Below are 22,266 nucleotides of genomic sequence, written 5' to 3' on the forward strand. Positions count from 1 at the left end.
ATCACAGCTTACACAGATGACGGAGCTAAGGTACAGGAAGGTTAAATAACTTGCCCAAAGTCACATAACTCCAGTGGCAGAATCCAGATCCAAATTCATGTCACTTGTCTCCAAACTCATGTTTTTAACCAAAATGCAAAGCATATTCCCAGGCAGTTTCCATTCAAGTATTACCCAAGAGCCTGACCTTGCTAAACTTCTATTATCAGATGAGCTATGATTAATTCACATAGTTATGCAGTATGGAATTCAGTCTTACAATAATGTCTGAAGCTCTGTCTTGGCCTGAAAGTAATAACTGACATGCAGAAGGTCCTGAGCTACAAAAATTTTAGGGTTTAGTATATAAAAATATAAGAAGCCCAGTTCAGTTCAGTTCAGTCACTCAGTCGTGTCCGACTCTTTGCAAACCCATGGACTGCAGCACGCCAGGCCTCTCTGTCCATCACAGCTCCTGGAGATTACCCAAACTCATGTCCATTGAGTCGGTGATGCCATCCAACCATCTCATTCTCTGTCATCCCCTTCTCCTCCTGCCCTCAGTCTTTCCCAGCACCAGGGTCTTTACTAATGAGTCAGCTCTTTGAATCAAGTAGCAAAAGTATTGGAGTTCCAGCTTCAATATCAGTCCTTCCAATAAACATTCAGGACTGATTTCCTTTAGGATGGACTGGTTGGATCTCCTTGCAGTCCAAGGGACTCTAAACAATCTTCTCCAACATCACAGTTCAAAAGCATCAATTCTTTGGCACTTGGCTGGAAGAAGCACAAGCTGGAATCAAGATTGCTGGGAGAAATATCAGTCATCTCAGATATGCAGATGACACCACCCTTATGGCAGAAAGTGAAGAGGAACTACAAAGCCTCTTGATGAAAGTGAAAGAGGAGAGTGAAAAAGTTGGCTTAAAGCCCAACATTCAGAAAACTAAGATCATGGCATCCAGTCCCATCACTTCATGGCAAATAGATGGGGAAACAGTGGAAACAGTGTCAGACTTTATGTTTTGGGGCTCCAAAATCACTGTAGATGGTGATTGCAGCCATGAAATTAAAAGACGCTTACTCCTTGGAAGGAAAGTTATGACCAACCTAGACAGCATATTAAAAAGCAGAGACATTACTTTTTCAACAAAGGTCCCTCTAGTCAAGGCTATGGGTTTTCCAGTAGTCGTGTATGGATGTGAGAGTTGAAGTATAAAAAAAGCTGAGCCCCAAAGAATTGATGCTTTTGAAATGTGGTGTTGGAGAAGACTCTTGAGAGTCCCTTGGACTGCAAGGAGATACAACCAGTCCATCCTAAAAGGGATCAGTCCTGGTTGCTCATTGGAAGGACTGATGTTGAAACTGAAACTCCAATACTTTTGCCACCTGATGTGAAGAGCCAACTCATTATTAAAGACCCTGATGCTGGGAAAGATTGAGGGCAGGAGGAGAAGGGGACGACAGTGGATGAGATGTTTGGATGGCATCACTGACTCAATAAACATGACTTTGGGTAAACTCTGGGAGTTGGTGATGGACAGGGAAGCCTGGCGTGCTGTGGTTCATGGGGTCAAAAAGAGTCGGACAAGACTGAGCAACTGAACTGAATAGCTTTCTTTATAGTCCAACTCTCACATCCATATATGGCTACTGGAAAAACCATAGCTTTGATTAGATGGAATTTTGTTGGCAAAGTAATGTCTCTGCTTTTTAATATGCTATCTAGGTTGGTTATAACTTTTCTTCCAAGGAGATAAGAAGCCCAAGTAAACCTGATATATAGGCAAACACAATTCTTTTTAACATATATATGTTCAGGCCTCTAATGGTTATGTCCCTACATCCTCTCTCCTCCCAACCAAACTGCTCCCTTGTGATAGCAACTCCTCAGGCCCAGTGCCTATGCCATGTGACTTAGTGGTCTGAATTACAAGATAACCCCCTGGCCAAAGGTTTAATCCATCTCTTTATATTTCAATTGAAACCTAAGCCACAGAAGCTAGGGTATTTGGATGCCAAAGCATGAGCAAAAACTGTTACAAACTCCAAAGCATCATTCTCACTCCCACCGTTCTCCTGGTCCCAAATTCTCAGTGTAATAAAAACATTCAAAACTTCATATTGAGAAGAATATCTTTCTCATTCTATTGCATTCTGGGTACTCAGTTTCAATCACAAGACATAAAGAGCTGATGGACATGGTCTTTGAACATCTGAGGACAGAATTAAGTCCTGGAAGCTGTGTATCTGATAGCCTTAAAGCCTACACTGAGAAATCAGGCCAAAATACAGTATTTCATATTAAGTTAATTACGGGGTGAGCTTCCCATTACTGAGTTCACAGTGGCCTTGAAAAATATCGTCCTTCGGGGTATGCCAAGTCAAAATCATGCAAAGTGCTATTTAATTGATGCATTGAGCTTAAAAGCAGCCAACTCCACCAAATTAACCCTGTGTTGGTCACATTGGCAACTGCTAAATAAATAACTTGTTGGCTGATTGACTGAAGGGATATTGGAAAGGTACTGGGTGATTCTCTCTGCTATATGACAAGATGTCCTTTGCAAAGATGAACTCAGCAGGGCAACAGAAAGCAATTGGGGGAGCTGCTGAAAATTATTCATGAGAGCCAAAAAGGAAGAGAAACACACTGTCTGCTTTCTCTGCTGGTTGTATAAGCACTGGAAATGGAGTTGTCACAGCAGTGAGAACAGAGGACACGGCACAGGATTGAGAGGAGGCTTGGATTTTCGTCCTCTGCCAATAACCCTGTGGGAGGCCATGGAAAAGTTCATGTAAGTTCTCTTTGAAGGTTCAGTAAAACATTGTCTAAGGTCGCTTCTGTTTTTTAACTTTTCTCCTGACTCAGGTTTCTATGCATTTGAGCATCAAGAAATTTTAGCTTCCTGCCTCTTCTCAAGTATCGATTTGTTGTTTTCATTCTTCAACTTCCTAAGTAGATTCCATACTTGAAAAAATGTCAATTTCTTATGAATATCCCTACTGCTAAGTGAGTTCAGCTAGCTAATCAGTCTAGCCCTAGAGGTACTACACAATCAATCCTTCTTATAGCCCTTCACTCTTTTAATTCAGTGAATGCTAAAATTATAGTCAGTAAATATTTAATATGTATTAAGGACCAACTACATATTGTGCACTGAACCAGGGTTGCCATTTCCTTCTCCAGGGGATCTTCCTGACTCAGGGATTGACCCTGCATCTCTTGCATCTCCTACATTGGAAGGCAGATTCTTTACCACTGAGCCACCTGGGAAACTTGGTCAATATTTAATGTTTATTAAGAACCAATTACATGTTATGCATTGAACCAGGTGCTGGTGGGAAGATTGCTACTCTCAAAGAGCTTGCAGTCTAGGTGGAGAAATAGCAATGTAGACAAGAATTTCACCAAATTGCAGAACATGCTGTAACTGCAGTGTTTACAAAGAGTCGTGGTAGGCTAGAGGGCAGGTCACCATCTCCTATCTGAATCAATCAGAGAAGTCATGCACTGAGCAGAGACTAAGATGAATCTTGAAAGATGAGGTTGTCAGAAGAGCTAAAAGAAGCATTCCAGGATGAAAACACAAGATTATTTTGCAATAATACACACAACCGATAAAGGCTTGAAGGGAAAGGGAGTTGGGGAAGTGAAAGAGGCCACATCAATAGCTAAAAATCTCAGAAAGAAGAGTGAAATGAAGAATCAAAGTAGAAAAATCATCAAAACATATTAAAATAAGTATGTGTGTTTGTGGGGCAAAGCTTGAGGGGAGATTAAGAACATGAACCCCTGCCTTATAAAAGGTCTTACTAAACTGCACAGAGAAGACCACACTCATCTACACGTCAGTCTTTAGAGCAGGACATTTGGTTATAGCATCAACAGAGGATTCTGTATTAAGTCTCCCATCTTCCTTAATGCTAGGTATTCACAAAGCTTACTTTCCCATGACCCCCAAACTAAAGCTAGTGAGTTTTAGTTTGGGGAAGGAAGGTACTTCCTTCCCCAGCGGGCACTCTCCATTATGTGACCCCATCAATTACAACTTGTAAGTACATTGTATATTCACCTGTTTATTTACTTTGGACTTGAAAAAATATGGTTCCTTCCCACTGATTCTATCATTTGAACTTTAGTTTCTGTTCTTGAGTAAAGAATTAATTACTGTCCGCTCCAAACATGGCAGTGCCTAGCACAGTGCTCGGCATATCAAAACCAAAAACCTCTTGTTAGTATCTTGGAGCAAGAACCGTATATTCTTATACTGCACTAACCTTCACAACACTTCATATTCCCAGGTGTGCTGGGAACTCTTCTGGTCTGACCTTTGGGACCCTTCAGGTCTGACCCTTCAAAAAATAGTCCTGAAATTTGTGATTTCATATTTGTATTACCTTTTACATTTTGAAAATCCCTGAAGTTGCCACTTAAATCCTAATGAAACCTCTTCCCTTCTATGTTAGAATGAGTTAAGGGGCTGAAACAGACACAGATGGGGGGAAAAAAGGTATAATTAAGAATCAGCAGAATGGATGGCTTTCCTATTTGTATTTTATGGTTCCTTTCATTGAGTATAATGTATGAGCCTCGGTATAATAAGTAATGTGATCATCAATTTTAATTTTGCCAGCCTTTCATTTGACTATTGCTGTCATTCCTCTCCAAATCTTCAAAGAGCACTGCCAAAATAATTATCCCAGGCACCAGATCTTTCTCCTATAATAGTATCACTGAATCTGATCAACCTATTTTCTTTGCAACTTGGAATCATAGGTGAAGAGCTGTTGTACTCACTCTGATAATCATCTTTCTCCAAAAGCACAGATTTTAAAAGTGGTAATTACAAGTTGCATATTCTGTATATAACATTTAATACAATAATTAATAATATGAATAAACAGAGTCTATTCCACACTGAAATGGTTATAGCACTCCTGCCTCTATTCAGTAAAAGCATAGTTTACATCTTAGTTGAAAACACAGGAAAAGAAAGCATTCTCAAACTTGGCCATTTTACCAAAGAATCTCTGATGCTTAAATGTTTCACCTTAAAATAATTCTCAACCAAGAGTCCACTGAACACCGAAGAATTGACGCTTTTGAACTGAGGTGTTGGAGAAGACTCTTGAGGGTCTCTTGAACTGCAAGGAGATCCAACCAGTCCATCCTAAAGGAAATCAGTCCTGAATATTCATTGGAAGGACTGATGCTGAAGCTGAAACTCCAATACTCTGGCCCTGATGCGAAGAACTGACTCATTTGAAAAGACCCTAATGCTAGGAAAGATTGAAGGCAGGAAGATAAGGGGATGACAGTGGATGAAATGGTTGGATGGCATCACCGACTCAGTGGGCATGAGTTTGAGTGAACTCCAGGAGTTGGTGATGGACAGGGAGGCCTGGAGTGCTATGGTCCAAGGGGTCACAGAGTTGGACACGACTGAGCAACTGAACTGAACTGAACTGAAGAGTCTGCTTCTTTCCTCTAACGTAATATACTGCACACAAACTGAGTTTATGCAGAAATCAGTAGTTAATGCTGGAATTCATGAATAAATGTTATTCCAGTAAGTTTTTTAGTTCAAGGGAGACGCTTTCAACACAAATTTATATGGCCAGATTTGTTGAGTTACCAACTTTAGTTAATGTTTATAGTCTCAGATTTCACCTGAGATTCCCCAAGTAATAAAAAGGCAAGGCATTTTTTATTAGGCTGGTGGTTATTCCCTTTTCTCTAAAATTTGAAGAAATTAATTTAGTATCTGATTATTACTTTCTCATCTGATAAATGTCTTTCCCCTGGATCTTCCCCAGTTATACCAATGAAGTTATGAAGGAAAACTATACAAACTGTGAGTTCTTGATTTTCTACAATAAATTCACAGAGGAATAGACAGAATTTCTATTTTGGCATCCTTGTGGCCTAAATGCACGTCACTCATCATTTTCAGGTTATTGTTTTTCTCACCTAGTCCTACCACACATATAATTAATAAAGGCTCCCACATTGCATATTGCCTCATCCGTGCCCCTGAAATGAATTTATTATCAAATTTATTGCATTTAATGACAGTACAAAATCCTAATCTAAATTCATACTTTTGTGAATATTACTGACGACATACGCTATACAGTTCAATTCTTTTTAAATGCTTTCAGACACACGCACACGGGCATACACCACGAGATTATAAACAGTGGCATTTTGCATGGCAGGCAATTACTTTCTGAATAATCAGTGCCCATTAATACTCTCATAAGTCATTGTGTTTATAAATAAATGCAACAATAAGTTAACAGTATGAGTCTCCAACTGACATGCAGGGCAGTAAGGAATTCTTATTCACCATTTACCCAATGCCTAGAACAGTGCCTGAATTTTAAAAGTATTTTTTAAATGAATAAATAAATTCTCTATAAATATTTTATATTTAAATATTTATATCATATAATTATATAAATATTTATATTTATTACATGCAAATTCTCTATAAATATTAAGAATTTCACCTTTGAAATTCTTTTCTAACAAAGCAATGTAGAGGATGGTATATTTTGGTTTAAAAGAAAACATAAAGTTTGACACATTCATTTAACACAGAAACAGTAGCAAGATAGGAAGGATTTAAGGTGAATATTTCCCTTCTATAGGAGAATGTATAATTACCTAAATGTTGAAAAACCACAGTGATTTACATGTGCTGGAAAACCTTACACGCAGTAAGTTGTAGTAACCAAGGAGATCGGAGTGGACTGGCTGGCACAAAGGGCAGAGTGAAGGCAGGTAAGTACCCTTAATTGAAACTGTCTTTGGAACATGCCTCTGAGGGTGATGCTCTTACATGCTCAGCTCTAAGGACTACAGTCATCTCTTTGCTTGAAGGTATTTGGTCTAACATATCAGTTTGGGGGGCTTCCCAGATGGTACTAGTGGTAAAGAATCTGCCTGCAAAGCAGGAGATACAGGTTTGATCCTTGGGACAGGAAGATCCCCTGGAGAAGGAAACTCCAACCCACTCCAGTATTCTTAGGTGGGAAATACCATGGACAAAGGAGCCTGGCAGGCTACAGTCTATGGGGACACAAAGAGTCAGACATGACTGAGCACACACACACAAATCAGTTTGTGAAGAAGAGCATGCAGTGTGCCTGGTTCATGGGAAAACACAGTTTTTCACAATTTGTTAACTCTTGGCCAGCTCTGCACCAGACCCATTTTTAATGTTACACTCTCATTTTCTCTCTTAGGCTGAACATGTCTGAGTTCTACAACTTTCCCTTTTGTGTGCGATGAGTATGAAAACAGAATATTGGAAAAATGTGACACGTTTGTTCTAACAAAGCTTCTTAGCTAAGTAATTCATGACATAAAACAAGAAACTTGATTTTCCTGTTTATTCTGCTCACCCTCAGCCTGGTCTGATTCCGAAAGTCTCAGTGAGGTTGACTCTTTTGGTCCAGGCTAACTCTTTAATCTATAGTCCAAGCCCTTTTCTCAGATCTGCAGCAAGGGTGTCGCTGGGGGTTTTATTGTGCTAATAAGAAATTCTTGGTGGATAGGGACCACTTTCAGATTTTTTAACTAAACCAGAAGACGTCTGCTTGTGGACTCAAAAAATTATGTTTCAGAACTTCTAAAGGATCCAGTGACATCTTGAAATGTAGATAGGTATATGGGGTGGCGGGGGGGAGGGGTGGGGAAGATAATCATAAAAAGGAAAACTACAGTGGAAAAACAGAAGTCAGAAGTTCACACTTCTGGTTTTTTTCCATCCTTCAGCTGTTTTTACTTGCTAACTCTTCAGTCTGTTCATGGGTGCTGCGTAGCTCACAGCCAGCGTGATTTACACTGCGATGGTTGCACTGTCAGCTCTGGTTCCACATTTCCCTTCCCAGTACAGCCAGAAAGGTGTCACTGGAAAAACTGAAATACTGCATGTGAAAGTCAAAAAGGAAAGTACTAAGTGGGACATCTAGCCTAGGGGAGGGAAGGCCAAAGAAAAGGCAGGTAATAGTATTCAGACAGGTGCAAGGTGCCTGCAGTATCTGCTGACCTATGTTTTCAGTAAAGATTGAACTAAACTGAAGCCTGACGTTTCACCGATTGAAGGAACTTTAGAATTTATCTGGCTCAACATTCTTACTTTAAAGCCAAGACATTTATGGTAGAGACATAACCCTTAGAGGCTAAAAAGCTGAACTTGACAATCCACATCTATTTTGCAAAGGAGATTGATGTACTGAGGGCATGGTCAAACTACCACTTTATAAATCTGTTTTCTATTATGCAAGGTGATTTCAGGTGGTACAAAGGCAGATATATATTTTACTAGTTGTGTGTTTACTTCTCCCATATATACTTCGAAAAATAGAATCAGCATGGCAATTCAGTAATATATAATTTCCTGTAAGTGAAAATAAACAAATCCCATAATGTGCCACGCTCTTGGAAATGTGGCCTAGAATTTGTCCTTGATCTTCACTGCACCATCCCAGCCACCTCCTTAGAAGTGAAAAGGGCTGGAGTGGAGGAAATTGAGCTTCTTTGAGAAGCCAACAATGAGGAAGATTTTCCTAATATCTGGGGTCTTCATTTTAAGGGAAATTGGGTTACTCACTGAGGTCATAGGAACTCCTCTGGAAGTATCCCAGGAAATGATTAAATCAAGCCTTCCTTGAAACTATGAGATATTTGATGAACTTTGTCACATTTCCATCAGTAAGTGTCTGTTATTATTGAGAAAATGTGAAACCCAATAGTACTGCCAAATGGTAACAATACATTTAATATCTCACATATATCAAAGTGTTAGTCATTCAGGCATGTCCAACTCTTTGCAACCCCACGGATTGTAGCCTACCAGGCTTGGCAGACAAATCAAGTATAAATTAAACCTCACATTCAGTTTAGTTCAGTCGCTCAGTCATGTCCGACTCTTTGTGACCCCATGAATCGCAGCATGCCAGGCCTCCCTGCCCAGCACCAACTCCCGGAGTTCACTCAGAGTCCCATCCATTGAGTCAGTGATGCCATCCAGTCATCTCATCCTCTGTTGTCCCCTTCTCCTCCTGCCCCCAGTCCCTCCCAGCATCAGAGTTTTTTCCAATGAGTCAACTCTTCGCATGAGGTGGCCAAAGTACTGGAGTTTCAGCTTTAGCATCATTCCTTCCAAAGAAATCCCAGGGCTGATCTCCTTCAGAATGGGCTGGTTGGATCTCCTTGCAGTCCAAGGGACTCTCAAGAGTCTTCTCCAACACCACAGTTCAAAAGCATCAATTCTTCGGCACTCAGCTTTCTTCACAGTCCAACTCTCACATCCATACATGACCACTGGTAAAACCATAGCCTTGACTAGACGGACCTTTGTTGGCAAAGTAATGTCTCTGCTTTTCAATATGCTATCTAGGTTGGTCATAACTTTTCTTCCAAGGAGTAAGCATCTTTTAATTTCATAGCTACAATCACCATCTGCAGTGATTTTGGAGCCCCCCAAAATAAAGTCTGACACTGTTTCCACTGTTTCCCCATCTATTTCCCATGAAGTGATGGGACCAGATGCCATGATCTTTGTTTTCTGAATGTTGAGCTTTAAGCCAACTTTTTCACTCTCCACTTTCATCAAGAGGCTTTTTAGTTCCTCTTCACTTTCTGCCATAAGGGTGGTGTTATCTGCATATCTGAGGTGATTGATATTTCACCCAGAAATCTTGATTCCAGCCTGTGCTTCTTCCAGCCCAGCGTTTTTCATGATATACTCTGCATAGAAGTTAAATAAGCAGGGTGACAATATACAGCCTTGATGTACTCCTTTTCCTATTTGGAACCAGTCTGTTGTTCCATGTCCAATTCTAACTGTTGCTTCCTGATCTGCATATAGGTTTCTCAAGAGGCATATCAGGCGGTCTGGTATTCCCATCTCTTTCAGAATTTTCCAGTTTATTGTGATCCACACAGTCAAAGGCTTACATTAGATAATCCTAAATTCTCATTACAATTTATTGATTGGGTAGCAGTAAAACAATAAAAGAATAAACAAACCATGAGAAAAATCTAGGCTTGGGAAAAATATTTTTATCATTATTATTTATATAAACTACACAGTCTAACATTCCCCTTAAATCAATACAAGCATTAAATGACAGTATTTCAACATTGAGCTTCAGCCTCTCTGTAGTTAAAACGAGTAAAGAGGAGGAGCACCAGAGTTAGGTCTTGTTTCTTTTACCAAAGCTAAGCTTGACCTAAATACAGACTTCTGTGGCACTTATGAAGACATGGCTCCATACGACAGTCAGCTCAACTGACTGCTTCCTACCACTGAGCTCAGAAAGGAATCCAGCAGGAACTTTGGACCACTCCTTTGTGTGCATGCACATGTATGTGTCTGTAGCCCAACAGGCTTGGCAGACAAACCAGACCTCACATTAGATAATCCTAATTTCTCATCATAATTTCATCATCTCATCTCATCGCAGTCTCAGACACAACGCTCAATTGTGTCTGATTCTTTGCGACCCCATGGATTGTAGCCTACCAGGCTCCTCTGTCCCTGATATATCCCAGGCAAGAATACTGAAGTGGGTTGCCATTCTCTTCTCCAAGGGATCTTCCTGACCCAGGGATCAAATCCGGGCCTCCTGCATTACAGGTGGATTCTTTCCTGTATGAACGACCAGGGAAGCAATATGTCTGTATCCCATTCGCCAACGGATCGTCTTCGGTGCAGTGGTGTCATTGTACCTGTGCTTCTTGCCCATGAATTCCACTCAATCACATTAAAATAATCAGTACTATTTGGCTACTGATTTTTGTAATTGACTATAGAACTTAGTTTTTCAGACCTAAGAGATTCGTGATGGACTCAGCCTACTCTCAAAAGATGATCAGACTGAGTTCCTGCTTAGTCACTTCTCAAGAACAGCAACTGCCTTCTAAGATTTATATCAAGTCTCCTGGCAGAGGATACACTGCTATGATTTTTAAAAAATTAGTTTTAGGCCACTAAATATAATTTATACCCAAGCTCTCAGGCTAATTACTCCTAGCAAAGTTTTATGTTACCAAGATAATGTGTCAACGGTCTTCTAAAATAACAATATAATTGACCTGGCAAAATACACCTTGTATTTATAGAAAATATGTTATCTTACTAATGGTTTAAAGTTAACTGACTTTCCCACTACTCACTACTCTCTTCTTTATTAATGTGAGACATGAGACAATTTAGGAGCCTATGAAGTCAGTAAAGGGTTTTATGTCTTTTGAAGAGGTAGCTCAGGGGCTACTTCTAAAAACAAAACTTTCAGTTCAGTTAGCATAATAGATTCTTGGATATGCAGTGAAAAATTTATAAGTGAAAAAAAAAAGATTTGACTTAACCTATAGCCATAAATTATATCTATACATAAATATATATACTTATATATCTGTTTATTATTAGGCAAAGTCATCAGTAAAATTTTGTGATCATGCAAATTATAAAGACAAAACCAGAGACAGGGTTAAGCACGTACTTTTCTCATTTTCCTTTGTACAATAGTCTCTAATTTGCAACAGTAGTAATAAGTCAGGCTAATCAGTTTTCTTACCAAAATAATAAGCATTGATTGAACTGAAGAATTTTCTATTTATGACTCACTGTGCCTGCTTTTAAGCATTTTGAAAAGCAACATGTTTCTTGCAAAGTCATCATTTGATCCAGATGTTAAACGGATTCTCTAGGTTAGATCATCCAGCCATGTAATTGAAACTTGTTTTACTTTACAATTCAGCTCATCATATTTCTTTTCTACTATCTTTGGTTTCTTTGACTTGATGTCAGTTGACATAATTACGAACATTGACTTCAATTGTGTATATGAATTTTGTCTGTTGGGATCTCAATTCTACAAATTCTAAATACTGGAAAGTGAAATTGAAGTTGCTCAGTCGTGTCTGACTCTTTGAGACCCCATGGACTGTAGCCTACCAGGCCTCGCCATCCATGGGATTTTCCAGGCAAGAGTACTGGAGTGGGGTGCCATTCTTTGATCCTATGGCCTCAAATACCTACTCTGCACTGGGCTTCCCTGGTGGCTCAGATGGTAAAGAATCCGCCTGCAATGTGGGAGACGTGGGTTCAATCCCTGGGTTTGGAAGATCCCCTGGAGGAGGACAGGATGTGGCAACCCCCTCCAGTATTCTTGACTGGAGGACCCCTATGGACAGAGGAGACTGGCAGGCTACAGTCCATAGGGTTGCAAAGAGTCGGACACAACTGAGTGACTAAGCACAGCACTGTACTGGTGACTGGCAGATTTTATGTCCACTCCAGCCCTTTCTCTTGAAACACAGGTCTATATGCAATTGCCCACTTCACATCTCCACCTAGATATATATTAGGCATTACAAACTTAATATGACTAAAACTAACAACTGATCTTTACCGTCCTGCTGAATATCTTCTCCCCCTCAGTTCATTGCAATTCCACTCTTCCAAAGTCTTTGCCCCAAATCAGTGGCTTCATCTCTGAATTCTCTTTCCCTCATGACCCACATTCAAACCTTAAGTAAATCTTATTCATTGCTGTTGTTCAGTTGCTAAGTCATGTCCAACTCTTTGCAACCTCATGGACTGCAGCACTGCAGGTTTCCATGTCCTTCACCATCTCCAGGAGTTTACTCAAACTCATGTCCATTGAGTCAGTGATGCCATCCAACCATCTCATTCTCTGCCATCCCCTTCTCCTGCCTTCAATGTTTCCCAGCATCAGGATCTTTTCCAATGAGTTGCCTCTTTGCATCAGGTGGCCTAAGTATTGGAGTTTCAGCTTCAGCATCAGTGCTTCCAGTGAATATTCATTTTACTTCAAAATAGTTTCAGAATCTGGGAACTGTTCACCATGTATACGGCTGCCAAGCTAGTTCAAGTTTCCATTAGCTCTTGCGTGGATTATTGGGATAGCCTCCTGCATGGTTCTTTCTTTAATCCTTATTTCTTACAGTTTATTCTTACCATACAATAGCCAGATGGATCCTTTTATAAGTTAAATCATTCTATGCTCTTCTCTGTCTCCAATGCTGTAATGGTTTTCCATATCATTCAAAGTAGTGGACAAAAAACCCAATACAACATCCAGGGTTCTACATGATCTCTCCCCAACCCCTGCCCTCAACAGTTCTGAGCTATGTCCTGCTACTCTCCCTCCTGCTGAGATCCAGATGTCTGGGTTGTGAAGAAGGAGAGGATTGAGGAATGAACCATGATCATAGGCAAAGTGTTTAGATTGTATGGAGGGCTTTTTTTATCCCAGTGAGTTTTCTGCATGGCTGATTTATGATGACAGGGAGAAGCTTGGTTATAAAAAGCAGCAGCACAACTCCCGGCCATAGCAACTGAGCACTCATTGCCTCCTCCCAGGACAAAGATTGTGTCCCTCATCTTTTGCGCTATGTATACTAATGCAAAACCCAACATATAGCAAGAAACTAAAACAGATGTGATATGTGCTAAATTTCTAGAGAACACACAATCCTTTCAATAATTTTGGCAAATAGTCTTTTGGAAAATAACATGTTAATGCTATGCCATACCCAGCATCCATTACTTCCATGCTAGTTAGGGACAGGCTCACCAATGCCACAACATCCCTAACACTGTTAGCCTGGTAGTTCCTAGGTCCCCTTGTTAATAATCAGGACACTTAGTGCCAAGTTATGTAAGTAGTTGAGAGACCTCACATCTAGGCTTCATTTTCAGGATTTCTGAATGAGAAACCTTCTCAACATATCCCTTATTTGTGCAGCACATATTCTCCATGTCTTTGAGTTTTCGAGTAGTTTCTTGGTAAAACTTTCTAAGCCAGAATATCTATATATTATCAGTGAAATTTCCCAGAATTTATTTCCCATATCCCACTGACCCCAAAGAGAACTCTTTCTACATGCTAAAAACATCATTTTGCATGAAGAGTTGTTCCTTTAATTTCTGTGACAAGAAATTATGCAGGCTTACTGACTAGAAACTTCTCCTGAGACATTTCAAACATTAAATTGAGAAACACATTAGGGAGTTTCAGCATGAAATTTCATATCCAATATAACCCAGCATCAAGTCACCTAAGAAATAATAGTAATGAAACAGTATTTGGAGAGGTGATGCAGTTGTGAAACAGCATAAGCATTTATTCTTTTATGAGAATATAAAACTCTCTTTATAAATGTTAACCTCCAGTCATGACGGGATGGTAATCATTAATGCAATGTCTGTAATATTTCAACAGTTACAGAAAGTACCAGTTTAAGTGTGACCTGAATGTAAAGATTTAATGATGACATATATTTAGGTCCTACCGACTGAAGGAACATTTGTTTTATATTTCTCATTTTTCCCATTACTAATTTATTTTACCCCATGTGAAATAAATGAACATCAGAAATCAAAATGACTAATCTTAAATGGTATGGACCTAACAGAAGCAGAAGATATTAAGAAGAGGTGGCAAGAATACACAGAAGAACTGTACAAAAAAGATCTTCACGACCAAAATAATCATGAAGGTGTGATCACTCACCTACAGCCAGACATCCTGGAATGTGAAGTCAAGTGGGCCTTAGAAAGCATCACTACGAACAAAGCTAGTGGAGGTGATGGAATTTCAGTTGAGCTATTTCAAATCCTAAAAGATGATGCTGTGAAAGTGCTGCACTCAATATGTCAGCAAACTTGAAAAACTCGGCAGTGGCCACAGGACTGGAAAAGGTCAGTTTTCATTTCAATCCCAAAGAAAGGCAATGCCAAAGAATGCTTAAACTACCCCCACGATTGCACTCATCTCACACGCTAGAAAAGTAATGCTCAAAATTCTCCAAGTCAGGCTTCAGCAATATGTGAACAGTGAACTTCCAGATGTTCAAGCTGGTTTTAGAAAAGGTAGAGGAACCAGAGATCAAGTTGTCAACATCCACTGGATCATCAAAAAAGCAAGAGAGTTCCAGAAAAGCATCTATTTCTGCTTTATTGACAATGCCAAAGCCTTTGACTATGTGGATCACAATAAACTGTGGAAAATTCTTCAAGAGATGGGAATACCAGACCACCTGACCTGCCTCTTGAGAAACCTGTATGCAGGTCAGGAAGCAACAGTTAGAACTGGACATGGAACAACAGACTGGTTCCAAATAGGAAAAGGAGTACGTCAAGGCTGTATATTGTCACTCTGCTTATTTAACTTATATGCAGAGTACATCATGAGAAATGCTGGGCTGGAGGAAGCACAAGCTGGAATCAAGATTGCTGGGAGAAATAACAATAACAGATATGCAGATGACACCACCCTTATGGCAGAAAGTGAAGAGGAACTAAAGAGCCTCTTGATGAAAGTGAAAGTGGAGAGTGAAAAAGTTGGCTTAAAGTTCAACATTCAGAAAACTAAGATCATGGCATCTGGTCCCATCAGTTCATGGCAAATAGATGGGGAAACAGTGGCTGACTTTATGTTTTTGGGCTCCAAAATCACTGCAGATGGTGACTGCAGCCATGAAATTAAAAGACGCTTACTCCTTGGAAGAAAAGTTATGACCAACCTATACAGCATATTAAAAAGCAGAGACATTACTTTGTCAATAAAGGTCTGTCTAGTCAAGGCTATGGTTTTTCCAGTGGTCATGTATGGATGTGAGAGTTGGACTATAAAGAAAGCTGAGCGCCAATGAATTGATGCTTTTGAAATGTGGTGTTGGAGAAGACTCTTGAGAGTCCCTTGGACTGCAAGGAGATCCAACCAGTCCATCTTAAAGGAGATCAGTCCTGGGTGTTCATTGGAAGAACTGATGTTGAAGCTGAAACTCCGGTACTTTGGCCAACTCATGCGAAGAGCTGACTCATTTGAAAAAGACCCTGATGCTGGGAAAGATTGAGGGCAAGAGGAGAAGGGGACGACAGAGGATGAGATGGTTGGATGGCATCACCGACTCAATGGACATGACTTTGGGTAAACTCCAGGAGTTGGTGATGGACAGGGAGGCCTGGCTTGCTGTGGTTCATGGGGTCGCAAAGAGTCAGACACAAGTGAGTGACTGAACTGAAGTTTAACTTTGCAAGAAGTCTTCAAAGTAGCCAGTTTTTTCATAGCGTTATCCACAGTATCCCTCGTATGCATTATCCCCTCTGTCTCTAATACTTGTCCACCTTGTTCACAGAATTCCTACTTCTTCTTCAAGGATTCCTTCTTGTGTAATCACTGTTCTACCTCCTCTGAGGAACTTCTCACTCACCACTGAAGCCTTCATTAGGGAATCATTTTCACTTTCCCTTTTGGCCTTAACAGTGTCTCTCATATTTATTCCATCCCAACTTCCCAGGTTGTGCTAGTGGTAAAGTATCCACCTGCCAATGCAGGAGATGCAAGAGACTCAGGTTTGAAACCTGGATCAGGAAGATCCCCTGGAGAAGGAAATGGCAACTCACTCCAGTGTTATTGCCTGGGTAATCCCAGGCAAGGGCCTGGACAGAAGGGCCTGATGGGCTACAGTCCATGGGGTCGCAAAGAGTCAGACACAACTGAGCAGAGAATCTTTCTTACGGGACTGTGATCATCTGGATGCCAGAGACCATTTCTTTTAAAGTCCAAAATCTCAGTGCAAAACAGATAAAGCATTAGACAATGCTTGTCTAACAAGCAAACAAACCTTCCCTTTTATAGAATCTATGCTCTGCAAGCCTGAATCTGTAGTGACGTATCACTGTGACCTGAGCCACAGTCAGAATGGCTCTGCTGATGAGCAAATCATGCTCAGTGTGCATTTTCTGGTATCTGGGCTGATGGTCCTGGCCAGAGTTCACTTCATGTAGATCGAGGATGGCCTTTATAGGAGAAGCTGCCCTATCAACTTCAGGAGCAAAGAGTATTGATATTTCTTAAAAGTGGGATCACACTATTTGTTCTCATGTAGATCATTTCTAGCAAAATCACATCCTCACTGAGACTTGCTGGACAGTGGAGAACAGAAGGGGTCATCAGTAACCATTTCCCACCCACTTCTTTTGTAACAAAATTACCTTAAACCAATTATCTTCAAATCACTGCTGTCCTCAAACCAAAGCAACAAGGTGACCGAAGACTTGATCCACCACCATGCTCCAGGCACACAGAAACTCCAGACTGTTGCTTTATATAAGCATTGACCCCCAAAGGGACAAACCAGTAAAAGGATAGCGCTGACTTGAAAATCAGAGACAATGAGTTTAACTGGTACAGATACTAATTTCACTACTCTCAAGAACATTATTTCATCTCAACAAGTAAATATGTGCACCAGGATGCTTTCTTGATTTGGTATTCCTGCTCCATCTGACATTGACATTGAAGTCTCTGAGTCGTGTCAGACTCTTTGCGACCCCACGGACTGTAGCCTACCAGGCTCCTCTGTCCATGGAATTTTCCAGGCAAGAGTACTGGAGTGGGTTGCCATTTCCTTCTCCAGGAGATATTCCCCACCCAGGGATCGAACCCAGGTCTCCCGCATTATAGGCAGACGCTTTATGGTCTGAGCCACCAGGGAAGCACTTTGCAAAGGCCAGCAAATACTTTGGCCCTGAGAGGGCACAGTAGTAGTGGCTTTAAAAATCCTAGAGCAAGCTGGTGAGGAGGAGACAAAGAGGGTGTCTTTGGGTCAGGCTCCAAAACACAGGTTCATTTTGTTAGTGTGACTGATATGTTGTGATTCTATTAGAGACACTGAGAAGAGGTATACTGGATTTTTCAGGGGTCTTCACATGCTAATAATCGTTCACCACTGACAGTGGAACAATTTAACACACTGGAAAATAAGTCTGTATTTCAAATCCTCTACACTGTGGAACTTCGTGTTCCCAGCTTGTTCTATTTTTGCCGTTGGACCATTTCATTTTGAAGACACACTTGGGGAGGATGACAGCATTAATTTAGCTAACAACATTCATTTTGTTTTCATTAGTTGTTTTTGTAGTTTCATATTTTGATGCTGAATCTGATAAATGTATAATACCCAGAGGGTGCCTCTGTTTGTATTAATAAGAGCATCTCATTCACACTTCATCAGTGATAGAACAGCTTGGCTTCACTGTCAAAGGAGCATGAATCAGAAACAGTTCATGAGAGGAGAGATGTTTATCATGCAGATGGAAACCACAGGGATGGTGGGGTGAGGTGGGAAGTGCAAGGCACTGTGTAGGGAGAACAGACACGGGTGCTCTAAACAGCTGACGTGGGCAAGTCAATGAAACCAGCTAAACCTCAACAATTTCATCTGCAAAATGGGTATGGGTCAGTCACGCTATAAAAAAATGTATGATTCTGTAACTGTATACTTGCATACATTGAGTTTATAATGGTATAAACACTATTTAATTGAGAGACGATGACCCTTGTGATAACCTAACAGAAAACATTAAAAAGGAGAAATGCATGGTGCAATTAAATTTTGTAAGTCAATAAATTATAATAACCATTTATTGAATGCTTGTGTGACAGGCATTATGCTTTTTATTCATGTTATATTATTTAATCACCACTATTGGACTGGATCGGAGAAGGCAATGGCAACCCACTCCAGTACTCTTGCCTGGAAAATCCTATGGACAGAGGAGGAGCCTGGTAGGCTGCAATCCATGGGGTTGCTAAGAGTCGGGCACAACTGAGCGACTTCACTTTCACTTTTCACTTTCATGCATTGGAGAAGGAAATGGCAACCCACTCCAGTGTTCTTGCCTGGAGAATCCCAGGGACGGGGGAGCCTGGTGGGCTGCCGTCTCTAGGGTCGCACAGAGTCAGACATGACTGAAGTGACTTAGCAGCAGCAGCAGCATCAGACTGGATAGCATCACCGACTCAATGGACATGAGTTTGAGCAAATTCTGGGAGATGGTGAAGGACAGGGAGGCCTGGCATGCTGCAGTCCATGGGGTCACAAAGAGTTGGACACAACTGAGCAACTAAACAACAACAAATCACATGGTTCTATGGGTATTTCAACCTTATTTTAAAAATTTAAAAATCTAGCCTCAAAGGTTTTATGTAGCTTGCCCAATCATATAGCTAGAACCAAAAGTCGAATCCAGAACTCTGTCTTCCAAGCCCAAGCATTTACCTATATCTCCTCTGAGTTAAATTCCACAGCAGCTATATTTATAGAGTTTCATTTTACAAGGGTACATTGCAATCACAAATGTCCATCACCGTGCCACACAAATGACACACCATTTTGTCATCAGCGTGAATGTCCATCATATAATTTGTTCCACTATACTATACTACATAATTGCTAGAACGGGGAGAAAAAGGTAGCCTTAGAAATAAAGGCTTTGGGAAACATTCTAAGAAAGAAATAATAAGTGCTTGAATTTATTTTATCATGTGTTTATGACTGTTGACTCAGAATGCCTTTGTCTGGGAAAGTATGTCTATCCTTCCTTTAATACCTTCAACACACTAGATGAAATCATCTTTATATGTGTTTATCTCAGTAGACTTAATATTTCTGAAAATGAGGGCCCAAGCCTTATTTATCTTTAAATTCCCAGTAGGTAACCCGAGTTATATATAGAATAAACAATAAACATTGGCTATATACACAATTTAATGAAAAAGCATTTTCCCCAAACCAATTTATCCTGAAAATTCACCTTGATATCCCTTCCTTCGTGTGTCTCTCAAAAAACAAACAAAAAAGTAAAAAAGAAAATGTTCAATTCCACTTGCATAGAAAAGGGAAAGCAGCTAAGGCAGAAAAAGAAACTGAATATTTAAAATAAGGTTGAGCATCCATGCAAAAGAGGAAACAGTGCTATCAGCCTGAAAACAAACCTTACTGAAAGTGAGGTAACCCGAAAATTATGTTTTTTAATGCATATGTTTCTTATTTGATATAATTTATAGAAAAAATTTTAATAGTGTTTTCTATGAGATGACTTATAATGACTCTGAGTGATTTATCCAACTCTACCAAAAGAAATTTTGAAAAGTAGGCCATTGTTAAGATCCCGATGACTGATGGGGAACTGAGCCCATTAGCAGCTGAGTGAGCATGGCCTGAGAAGATACCAAGGAACCCATTAGGTCTTAAATTATGGTGTGAAGACTTAAAGGTGTGAAGAGAGATCAAAAATAAGAGTTCTCCTGTCATGGTAGGATCTCTATCTTTGATTATCTTGGGGGCAGGTAGACTGTCTTGCTCTCCTCCCCATCCCCCTTCCTCATCAGTATCCTAGAGTAAATAATATCCCAGTAAAGTTAACATATATGGAAAATAAATCTATAGTTATCCCAGGTTAGATTTCTCATATATTTAGAGAACATGTCCACGTCAGTGGCCATGAGTCATAAATAAAATGACCATTGCTCCTTAACCATGCTCTTAAAATTATGTACAAAAATAGCTACTTTACTTAAATCCCTGCTGAGACCTTCTGTTGTCTTTGAATGATGATTCAGAAGGACTATTTGGTATTTAAAATCTTCAATGCCTTCTTCTCTAGTCTTTTTTTATTATTATTATTGTTTTGCATGGGAGAATAAAAAAGTCTAAGTTGTACTGCCGGGGACTCACATTTGCATAAATTTTTTTTTTCGATGCAATTTAAAGGTGCCATCTTATGATGAAGAAAAAAAGAATGAAATCAGTCTTTGGCACAATGGGAATAATATTGTGTAATCAGTAGTAATTTTGCATAAAAGTATTTAATTTTAAGTGATTGTGATAACATTAAGTGGTACTATCTTTGTATTTCTCCTGCTTTCATTAAATTGCTCCTTTAGCTGTGTCACTAAACAGACAGAAGTATTGATAGGTACCTGAGCTTGTAAAAAATCAATGAACAAAACTCATTCTGGTTTTTTCCAGTTTCTCCCTGGCCTAGATCTCTCCTCCCTTTGCTGCCTTTCTCTGTGGCCCAGGAGACTGATCCCTGCCTTTGCATCAGTCAGGCTCCAGTTAGTCTCTAGAGGGACAGTCAATGGGGAGCACTCCTCATAGCAGATTAAAGGAGGAGAGGGGAGTAAGAAGGCCGGGAAAATGTTTCCCTCTCCCTCTATGCTCTGAGTGGCACCCCCAGCCCAAAAACTACAGCTCCTTATCATTTTTCAAGCTCTCTCTGATTCCAGATACATCATTTTCTCCCCCATTTTCCTTTAGCCCAGGTTGTGGCATCAACTTCCTGCTGTTGCTAGTCTCTGTGTCTAATACCCTTTCTTTTCCCTACCCAAGTAAATTATGTCCTGCATTAAACTCTCTTTTGTTGGAGTTCAATCTGTTTCCAACCAGGTCTTGACTGATCAAATTGTGAACTTGAAAGAAGATCAACTTAAACTTTTCCCATTCCAATCGCTTAACTCTGTTGAAATAGCTATGAAAATAACTCCCCTTCTTTTTGTGTAATTGAGGCTGAAATGAAGCAGTTCAACAGTAATGTAGCCAGAAGGGATCCTTAATATTGGTAATCAGGGAGCATACTAATGGTCATGAATTTTGTACACTGGAGAACTGCATCTCCTTGCTCCCACTTTGGGGTCACTCTTCTTGCTAATGGGAATGGGACATCATCTGCCCTTTAACTGTAGTGAGAACAGAGGACAGAGCAATACTCAAAGGTTAGAGAGGAGTGCCAGAGAGGTAATACCTTGGAATCTGAGACAAAATGAAAACTCAGTAACACTGATCATGTCTTGATTGAAATGTTTTACATATTCATCAGAAACTTTTTGCATTAATTTAAATTGTTAAAATACTGCATTTTAAAATTATTCATCTTGGTTACTGAGTTTTTTGGTACCCCCTTATATTTTATACCCAAAGTGGGTGCCTCACTCACCTCCCCCTAGTCCAGATCTTTTTAGAAATAGCATGAAAATGGAAAGTTGCTGAAAATTGAAGGACAGCCAAGGTTAGACTATAGTACTGTTATTAAAGATGCAAATTTGGAATTCAGACACACTTAACGTGAATTTTTCCCCTACCACTTACTAGTTATGACCTTGGACAAATTTCTTAAACTATCCTAGCCTCAATTTCCTCATTGTAAGTTGAAGATAATAATATAGGTTAACAAACCCTAATCTATATTGCAATATCCAAGGAGTTCTTAGAACCAAATGATCGTTCATATCTTTGGCACAAACTAATTTGCAGCAAATTCTGACTGAGCTGAAGTAAGGCAATTCATGGTCTGTATTTATCCTATACATAAAGCAAATTACCTATGGGGTACTGCCTTAGATCTCACTGGGGGTGGTACAAGCTAATGTTAGACTCACCATTTAGCCTGT

This window comes from Bos javanicus, chromosome 9 (genome assembly GCF_032452875.1).
Source record: "Bos javanicus breed banteng chromosome 9, ARS-OSU_banteng_1.0, whole genome shotgun sequence".
Classification (NCBI taxonomy): Eukaryota; Metazoa; Chordata; class Mammalia; order Artiodactyla; family Bovidae; genus Bos; species Bos javanicus.